A 10,463-nucleotide genomic window follows, 5' to 3' on the forward strand; every position below is an offset into this window, starting at 1 on the left:
AGAGCTGTGCTGGGTTTTACTTTCATTACAAGGAAGGATTCTACTTCTCAGGGTCATTATAGAATAGTTGAGAGAGAAAGTATCAAAGTGCTGTGAAAAGATGACATCAGTAGCGATCTCAATTTTTAATTAAGAGATGAAACTAGAGACTCTTTTCTCTATGAGATTTAGGGTATACTAGTCATGAAAAGACATTACAAGTCAGTTCTATTTTTGTAAGATTGCACCATAGAGAGATTCTTCTAGTATTGTTACACAATTTAAATATCGTGATTACTTTGGCCTATGTTTCCTCAATCATTTCACAGATATATATGGAGCTCTGTGACAAGCACTGTTATAACTACAAAGGAAAGTTAGGGAGGAAAACCCCTGATCGCTGGGTTTACATTCTAGTGGTGAAACCAGACATACTAAGCAGTTAAATACCTCTGCGTGATAAATGCAATGAGAATGATCTAGGTGTTTGTATCATTGTATCCTAGAGAAAGGGTCCCTCACTGGAGTTGGGGAAGTGATGTTGGTGATGAATTTTAGGAAGCAGTTCCTGAGATATGTCTTAAAGAATAAGTAAACACTCAGCAAATATGGAATAAATGTTGCTTATCCCATTCTGCTTGGATTAAAGTTCCTGAAAGAGCCCAGCGAGGGAACGAAAAGGAAGGGAGACGTTCCACGGAGGAATTACCAGTATTCAATTTGGAGAATGACAAATAGGAGGCTGAGGAAGGAGGAAATGCAGTAGAAGAATTGATTCAGGGGACTTCAGGTCATGGGAGGCCACATGTACTTCACTGAGGAGTTCGGACATGATCCTGAAGGAGTCAGAAGAAAAGAACTGACCTGGGCATACGTTAGTTTAGATGGATCACTCTGAGTGAGACATTTTTCTTTGAAGTCTTTGAAATAACTGCAAACAATCTTACGATGTCCATTCTTCACTCCCACTCTCCATGGCTCTCTGGGAATGATAATCCAAGATTAGTCCACAGCATGGGAGATTTTGTTTGATCTTGGTGTGTTATCTGTATGAACCCAGGACTGGGCTTCTAGTTATGATCTGCCTTTCTCCCATGGTTACTTTCATGCTAGTTAAGTAGACTTCTCTCTTGTTCTCTTGTTTTCTTTGCTTATTCATAACTTCTGGTCCCTTAAAACTTGGCTTGTACATAGCTTAAATTTTTTAACTTCAGCCCTGACTCCACATGATTTCAAAAGTAGAATGCTCAATACCAGCACACCTTGGTTTCTGAGTATATTAGTTCAAAATCTCAAGAGATAATTGGCCCGAGTCATTTGCCTGTCAATGACCTATTTTTGGGTCATATGACTATCCCTGGTTCAACCACGTGCAGCTAGAAAGAACAGATTTTCATCATACAAAATGACTGCTAGGGTCACTTGTTTTGACAATGGCCTTTGGTAGGAGCAGTCCTCCTCTGCTCATGGCACAGACAGATGCCCTAAGACACATCATCTACACAGACTTAATTCTAATCATCATTTCATGCATTGAGAATTTTGAAATTGTTCCCAGGAAAAGTATGAAGTATTGGTCAGTTTGCTTGCTTTCTCCTTCCTTCTTTCCTTCCTTCCATCCTTCCATCCTTCCTTCCTTCCTTCCTCCCTTCCTCCCTTCCTTCCTTCCTTCCATCCTTCCTTCCTCCCTCCCTTCCTTCCTTCTTTCCTTCCTTCCTTCCTTCCTTCCATCCTTCCTTCCTTCCTTCCTCCCTTCCTTCCTTCCTCCCTCCCTTCCTTCCTTCCTCCTTTCCTTCCTTCCATCCTTCTTTCCTTCCATCCTTCCTTCCATCCTTCCTTCCATCCTTCCTTCCTTCCTTCCTTCCTTCCTTCCTTCCTTCCTTCCTTCCTTCTATTCTTTCTTTTTCTTTCTTTTGCCTTTTTTATTGATGTTAAATTCCTGTAACACAAACTTAAAGTGTATAATTCAATGCCATTTAGTACACTCACAGTGTTGTGGGGTAAGCCTTTTGTAACCATGTAGCACCCAGATTTTCCTATTCTTGAATTTTATTTCTTTCCTAAAATATTAGTAAATGACATTCTCAGAATATGAATCACAATCAAAACTGGGGAATCCTTCTGTGCTACTGGCATGTAACATGAAAGAAGTTCATGGAGGGAGCTCAGGTGAGAGACTTCAGCTACTGGCAATATTTGCAATTTATCTAGAGTTTAGAGGTTCTTAATCCTGGCTGCATATGGGAACCACTCGGAATGTTCAAATTATTTATGCCTGGACTCTCTCTTTAGAAACTTTCATTTAATTGGTTTGGTGACCCTAGCATCAGTGTTTTTGTTTTTTTGTTTGTTTGTTTGTTTGTTTTTGTTTTTGTTTTTTAACAATCTCCCCAGGCAATTCTAATGTAAACCCAATGACGGGTGATAAAGATATCATTGTAAATGACCATATTTGTGGTAAGCACATGGGAGCAAAACCCTGATTCAGAGATAGAAGCACAGGGAATCATTTAAATAGGAAGAGCAAACTTGAAAATGAGAGAGATGAAGCAATCCAGGCAACAATGTGGAAGGAAGAAAGAAAGTAGAGCCCAAGAGAGGCAAAGCAGCTGGAGTTGAGGAATCTTCCTAAAATTTTAGCCATGTAGGACCTTCTGGATTCTTGTGACTCCAAAAGTGATCCATACACTGGCAGCATTGCATAACACATGGAATCTTGTTAGAAATACAGCATCTCCCACCCACCCCAGACCCTCCAAATGAGACTCTGCATTTAACAAAATCCCCAGGTGACCCATATGCACATCCAAGATTGATGAGTACTATCTATATTCTAAGGGGAAGACAGCAAAGCATTAATTTAAGGAGATAAATTTCTTCCTTTTGAAAACAATGTGTTTAAGGCAGAAAAAAACCTTGACTAAGTCAGAAGCCCGGCTATCTAGTCTCAGCTCTTCCACAATCAGCTCAGTGACCTTTCATATTTTCCTTCAAAATTTTTCAGTCTGAAATGTCCTTTCATTTATCAGTAGACAGTCATAATGGCTTGAACCCTCAGTTCCTTCAGGTCTATATTTTGAAAGAAACTAAAACAAGACAACGGGACAAGGAAGGCACTATATTACACAGGCTGCTTACGGAAGGCTTCTCTGTTTTTGAAATTGGATAGTGACAAGTTATAATTGTATGTATTTATGGGGTACCAAATGATATATGTATACCAACTGGAATTACTGACTCAAACTCATTGAAATATCTATCAATTACCTCAAATACTTATCACTTACTCCTCGGGTCTAACTGAACTTTGTGTTTTTTGACCAACATATCCCATTCCTCCCACTCTCCAGACTCAACTAAGCACCATTCTAAGAACCAACTCAAGTTCTACGTATTCAATTTTTTAGCTTCCACATGTAAGTGAGATAATGCAGTATTTCCCTTTTTGTGCCTGGCTCATTTCATTTAGCACAATGTATTCCAGGTTCATCCATGTTATCACAAAGGACATAATTTCCCCTTTTCAAGGGTGAGTAATATTCCTTTCTGTGTTTATAACACATTTTTTTAATCCATTCATCTATTGATGGATACTTAATTTGATTCCATAACTGGGCTATTGTGAATAATGCTGCAATAAACATGGGAATGCAGATATTTCTTTAACATCTGATTTCAAATCCTTTGGCTATATACCCAGAAGTGGGATTGGTGGATCATATGATAATTCTATTTGCAGTTTTTGAGAAACCTCCATACTGTTTTGCATAGTAGCAGTGGTAATTTACATTTCCACCAACAGGGTACAAGAGTTTCTTTTTCTGCACATTCTTGCCAACACTTTTTAAATTTCATCTTTTTGTTAATAGCCATTCTGACATGTATGAGATAGTATCTCATTGTGGTTTTAATTTGCGTTTCTTTAATGACTAGGGATGTTGAGCATTTTTAATGTATCTGTTGACCACTTGTATATCTTCTTTTGAGAAATGTCTATTCAGGTCCTTTGACCATTTTTAAATTGGGTTGTTTTATTGCTATTGAGTTATTTGAGTTCCTTATATATTTGGGATATTAACCCTTTTCCAGATGTATGGTAATATGCTTTGACTGTGTCCCCACCCTAATCTCATCTTGAATTGTAGTTCCTATCATCCCCACATGTTGTGGGAGGGACTCGATGGGAGTTAATTAAATCATAGGGGCAGTTACTCCCATGCTGTTCTCATGATAGTGAGTTCTCACGAGATCTGATGGTTTTATAAAGAACTTTTCCCCTTTTGCTTGGCACTTCTTCCTGCTACTATGTGAAGGACGTGTTTGCTTCCCCTTCTGTCATGACCATAAGTTTCCTGAGGCATCCCCAGCCCTGCAAACCTGTGAGTCAATTAAACCTCTTTCCTTTATAAATTACCCAGTCTTGAGTACTTCTTTATAGCAGTGTGAGAATGTACTAATACATATGGCTTGCAAATATTTTCTACCATTCCATAAGTTGTCTTTTCACTCTGATAATTGTTTCTTTGCTGTGCAGAAGACTTTTCATTTGATGTAATCATATTTATCTTTTGTTGTTGTTGTTGTCTGAGCATTTGGCATCAAATCTAAAAAATCATTGCCTAGAGCAATGTCATAGGGTTTTAGCAAGGGTTTTTCTTATATTTGAGCAAATAACTGAAGCAAATGAGGGTTCAAGTTGTATGAATATCTGTTGATGAATGAAAGAGAATTTCAGGTTGAAAAATAGAGAAGGAAAGAAAATAACAGGAAGGTTTATCAGAGACGGTTAAGTAAATTATAGCCTACACATTTAAGAGAAAACTATGCATACATTAAGAAGGTTGATCTATATTAATACTTAGTAGCATGGAAAGATTTTTAAAATAATTTCTCGAGTTGAAAACAAGCAAGTGTACAATTTTATTCTATTTATATAAAAGTGTGTGTGTGTGCATGCATGCCTGCATGTTTGTGTGTGTGGAGGCAATGCATACATAGAGAAGTATTTAGAAAGATGGTTACAAAATGTTCACAAGGGTGATCTATTAGACATACACAAAAATAAAGATGATTGAATAATGTTTATTGTCTGTCTCTCTCACCAGAATGTAAACTCTATGAAAACAGGAACTTAGCTTTGTTCACTACTTCATTCCTAGTATCTAGATACATAGTGAATGAATCACAAAGGAAAGAAGAAAATACATTGCTTATACACAGACCAAATAATGGCTCAGATTACTGGAGTTCAAAGGCATGAAGGGGAACAAAGGAGATAACAGTAGATGTCTGAGCAGATTTGATTGGGCAGAGCTTTGAATCCCAGCATAAACCTGGACTTCAAGCTTCAGGAAATGGGTAGCCATTGCTCACTGAGAGGACGAGGTGAAGGATGGATTTTCTTTCTTTTTTTTTTAAGTGTAAGTATGGACTTTATTTTTTTAAAAGTCTTTTGAGAACTGCAAATTATGAAGTAAAAGCAGATCACTATGTAGAAATCTAGTGAATACATTTTGCCAGTGCATGAAAACTTTATCAAAGTTATTCATTTAACAAATTCACCCCATTCACAATACTCAGTTATAATGTTCTTTTTAAGGCTACTATACCTTTCTTTCAAATTTCAAACAATATTACATGTTATTCCCTCAAAATGAACTTTTAAACAACAAACTTTTGGCTCATAAGAATGGCACCTTCAAAAGGGGCGATTTCCACTCAGTCTCTGGTGGCATTATTCCAGGCTAGTTTCTTTCACCAGTTAAAAACTTTCAAAATGTTCACTTTTAACACAAAGTCTTTCCATAAAATATGTGGCTACATTTTCCCCCTTGATGACTACATACATAGATGGGTAGCAGCAAGAGAAGATGAAAATGAACAGGCAGTCATTAAAATGAATGGATCAATTGTATACAAGAAATATTTGGCTCATGGCAATTAAAAATGGCAACTAGGGTATGTTAATTGCCAGAGGCTTGAGTCATTACTGAATATGTTAAGAGAATGAAGCCAGTCCAGTATGACCAAGTAGGAATATATAATTGTCATTGCACTTCATTTGTCACAGCAAATGCTCTAAGCCAATAGGAAATCTAAGCTATATCTAGATTCCGAATTAGAACATGCTGATCTTTACATTTTCAACGGTTTTTACTGGGTTTAGTATATCAGTCATTTTCTTTACTCAAACTCCTTTACGAATTCTTTCCTATCAATCTAAGTGTATTCTGTGCATAAAATACCTTAAACGAAAAGACTTTTCTAAGGTTCATTTGAAAATGGTTGTATAAAAAAATAGCCATTTGTTTTGCCTGGAAAGATACAAACTAAATGCAGAAGTTTCTCAAGGGGAAAAAGCTCATCTTTCTTCTTCCCACTACCTCTGCCACATTTTGATTTCTGAAACATTTCAAGTCTGTTCTCCATGGCTTCTCTAAGGATAAAACCCAGAGAGCAAACAATTGAGCTTTAGGACATCTGGAGTTAAAAATGCAAAAAGAAAAAAGTTAACTGCAAGCAATGGTCCACATACTCAAGATTCATGTTAAATAAGTTCAGTTATTACATATGGGTTTTTCATTGATGAGTAGGGCTCTGGGCAAGGCATATTATCACACAAATCATTGCCTTTTGAGACTTTGGATACTTTCACAGTTTAATTTGCAAACAGAAGTTTTATAATAAATCATTTTTTAACCAAATCATATCTTGAAAACTGTTTATAGAAAACTCAGGGAATAAAGTGAACTGTTCATTGTGGAAGGCCTTAAATTATATTATTACAGTAGAAAATACAGGAGGTAGAAGATAACTGATAAGACTAATGCAACATTAGATTCAAATCTATACCTCCTGTAGCTACTTAAAACATGGTTTTTAGAAACTAAACCCAACATTTCCAGCAACCATAGAAACAGTTAAAATAAAATTTGCCATGAAAGCCCTTATGTCATGCTTGATACAGGGAGGTAGGAAGATGTAAGAACCAGGACACATGAGACATGACATTTTATCTACAGCTTCTGTTTGTTTTACAGAGGGTGTAGTTTCAAATTTCAGTCACATTCTTCAGCTTCAGATTCAGATCCTTCTTCAGGATTTTTGAACCACTCTCCAAACTTTCTCATTTGCTCAAGGAAAACACTCTTCCCCTTTGCAACATGTGTACCTTTATACCACTTCAAAATGGGCTCTTCGCTCAAGATTACAGCTTTATAAAAAAGCACCACTATTTTCTGGAAGGCTTTCATGAAATGAATGTTGTCATAGCAATACTCCTGAATCTTCAGTTACAGAGTCGGCTCAGACTGACCTTGAGTAGTAAAGGCGGCAAGTAGAGTGCTGTATTGCTTCAAATGCTTGACAGTTTGCTGTGCTACAAGCTCCTCTTTTTTGTTGCATTCCACAGACCTCATTACATTTGACCAGACTGTTTTGATGACAACTGGTTCTGGGATGTTGGTTTTTTTTCATCTCCTCCTTGACATATAAAATTATATCCTTAAATGGATCACCACGGGACATCTGTTCTTGAAGTTCTTTCTGGAGCTCCTTACAAGCTCTGATGGATTGCTAATTCCGAACATATTCCGAAAGCTCTTTCAAGCCTGCCTCAGTAAAATACTTTGTGAAGTGTTTAACGCTTTGCTTATTGGCGGGAAGAAGTTCCATCAGGCTATTATCCATGCTGACTTTCCGAAGACTTGAAGCTACTGCATTGATATCTTTTTCATTTATTCATGATTTAAAGAGCTTTACAGCAAAAGCTGCTGAAACCCCTTCTTTAACCAAATTCTCATTATAAAGGCTATTAAGAATGGATGTCATTAGCCAGAAGAACACCAGTCAACATAGCCAGTTTGTTCCTCTCTGACTCAAAAACCCTTTCAGAACAGCAGCAGCTTTTTTACTTCATCTTCACAACCTTTCTCCAGGTATTTGTAGTGCCTGATTAACTTGTTAAAAACCTGAGCAAATGCTTGCATGGTCTGTAGGTCTTCTTGGGCTGCAAACACTCAGACATCTGGATGCATCATGTCATCTGCCAGTGAACCACCTGGGGCCAGCATTCCATCAGCCACCAGAATGTCAATGAGTGTTTCTGCACATTGACGGTAATCAAGTTTTGTTCCAGAAAAGCATCAAGAAACTTAGCTACTGCTTCCAAATTAGTACCAGTTTCAGTTAAGCCTTGAATAATACAGTCTTGAAACTGAGTAGGGTCAACCCTCTTTCATCTCTTTTTCTGGTTTTAAAATGCTGGGCCTGATAGCGTTGGTTTTTGCTGCTTTTAATTACTCATAAAAGACACTCGAATTTAAGGCAAAGAGGAAAGAGCCAGAAATCCCCAATGTAGCAGCAACTGCCATGGTGTCTCCTCTGCAACCAGAACCGAGGATGGATTTTCACACCACTGTCTAGCCTGATGGATGCTCTTCTCCATCTCTTACTACAAAACAAACTCTCTATGAATAAACAAGACATTCAGACATCTTTCAGGCTCCTAACTGATGGAGAGTTTTAAGCTAGTTAAGGCTTTAGGGCTTAACATTCACTTGCTGGTTGATGAAGGCCCAGAAAACAAAGTGAAAATGCTTCTGTTTCCCCGTTTCAATCTGTGCGCCACCATCTGCTGCACTGATTCCCATGATGGCTGCCATGGTGAAGATAGAAAAGGAATGGCCCAGGAAGCCAGAGTCTCACTGATGCCAACACAAGAGAGATTCACAGCCCTGAGGTCAAGAAAAACTTTCTTTCTGATACTTTGTCTTAAGCAGTGCTGGGACTTTTCACTTTTTACACTAAGGCCTTGTGTAGACAAGCACAGGTCACTGAATTGGTTCCATGGACCAACCCTTTGATCACACCATGTGTGGAAATAATACTGCACTATTTGTCTTTTCTCCCTTTGAGAAGTCCTTAATTATTATTGAAGGGATGTTTCCTATTATTCGTCCTGTCCCCTTCGACTCAACCCTACCAGCAGACAGGCTGGTCTTCCTTAAATGCAAATGCTACCCCTTCACTCACTCGCCCACTACAGCCCTTCGTTGGCTGTACATAGCTGTTAGAATAATCTTGTTGTCCTTGGCATAGCCTCCAAGGCCCTGTCTCTCTCCAGAACAGTGTCAACCTTAGGCCACCCTCTCTCTTGCCCTCTAGGGTCCAGCACACTGACCTTCCTTCAGTTCCTCAAACATGTCATGTTCCTTCCTAACTCAGACCTTTTCCACACTGTTCTTTATCCCTGGAATTGTACTCCTCCCTTCAGCAATCTAGTCAGCTCCCACTCATCCTTTACATTATGGTATAAATGTCACTACCTCAGGGGTGCTCTCCTCAGTGTCATGCCCCGGACCAGCCTGGGTAAATGTAAAAGAGGCTCCCATAGCATCTACCTAGAGCTTTTCTACCATAGCACATAACTCACTTACAGTTAAATAATTATTGGGCAATTATTTATTCAGCATGAGTTTTCCCCATTGGACAAACCAAGTTGGTCCCAGCATAGTGCTGGCATGTGTAATCTTTCTAAACCTTTTGTTTTTCAGTGCTATTCTCATTGTACAATGTCAGTAGGTTAATAATGAGCGGAGTAAGAGAAAGTGGAAACTGTGTATTTCAACAAGTTTGGCTGTAAAGGGGAAGAGAGAGATAGGGTAGCAGCTGGAGGGCACTATGGAAGTATCTTAACCAGCTCAGGCTGCCATCACAAAATCCCACAGACCGTGTGGCTTAAACAGGTGAAATGCATTTCTCACAGTTCTGGAGGCTGGAAGTCGCAGCTCCAGGTGCCAGCATGGTTGGCGCCTGGTGAACGCTCTCTTTCTGGCTTACAGGCAGCTGCCTTCTCACTGTGTCCTCATTTGGCGGAGGGTGGGTGGGTTCTGGTCTCTTCCTCTTCTTTAAGAACAGCAATCCCATTATGAGGACCCCACTCTCATTACTTCATCTAAACCTAGTTACCTGCCAAAGGTCCCATCTCCAAATATCATCATATTAGGGTTTAGGTTTCAACATAATGAATTTTGGTTTTAAACATATAAATTTGGCAGTGGGGTGTCACAATTCAATCCATAGAAGAGATTAAGCAAAGTCTTTTTATGATAGGAAATCTTGAGCAGGCTTAAACTCTCATGGTAGATGCCAGCAGAGAGGGGAAGGAAGGATGAGGCTTCAGGAGAGATGGGATAATCATAGGAGGTGGGAGGAGAGAAGAAGCAGTGCACTGATGGAGAAGATGTCTTTGTTTGGGAGGATAGACACTGCTCCTGCTGTGACATGAGCAGAGGAGCAAAGGGCATGTGCAACTCCAGAGGACCTTTTCCATGTGGTGGCAATGAGCCAGAGAATTCCCAATGAATGGCTTCTTATTCCCTATTTGAAGTAACATGTATGGGTATCTGATGAGGGGCTGGTGTGGCTTGTGGAAAATGGAGAAGGTTTGAAATAGATTCTGTGAAGAGTAAGAAACAGAGCTG

The 10,463-nt window shown here is 38.9% G+C and overlaps 1 pseudogene; it reads right to left on the minus strand.

Moving 5' to 3' along the window:
- Window positions 1–7,037: 7,037 nt before the first annotated feature.
- LOC105465657 (eIF5-mimic protein 2 pseudogene) lies at window positions 7,038–8,284 on the minus strand (annotated as a pseudogene).
- Between the last annotated feature and the right edge of the window lie 2,179 nt (window positions 8,285–10,463).

This window comes from Macaca nemestrina, chromosome 2 (assembly GCF_043159975.1).
Source record: "Macaca nemestrina isolate mMacNem1 chromosome 2, mMacNem.hap1, whole genome shotgun sequence".
NCBI lineage: Eukaryota > Metazoa > Chordata > Mammalia > Primates > Cercopithecidae > Macaca > Macaca nemestrina.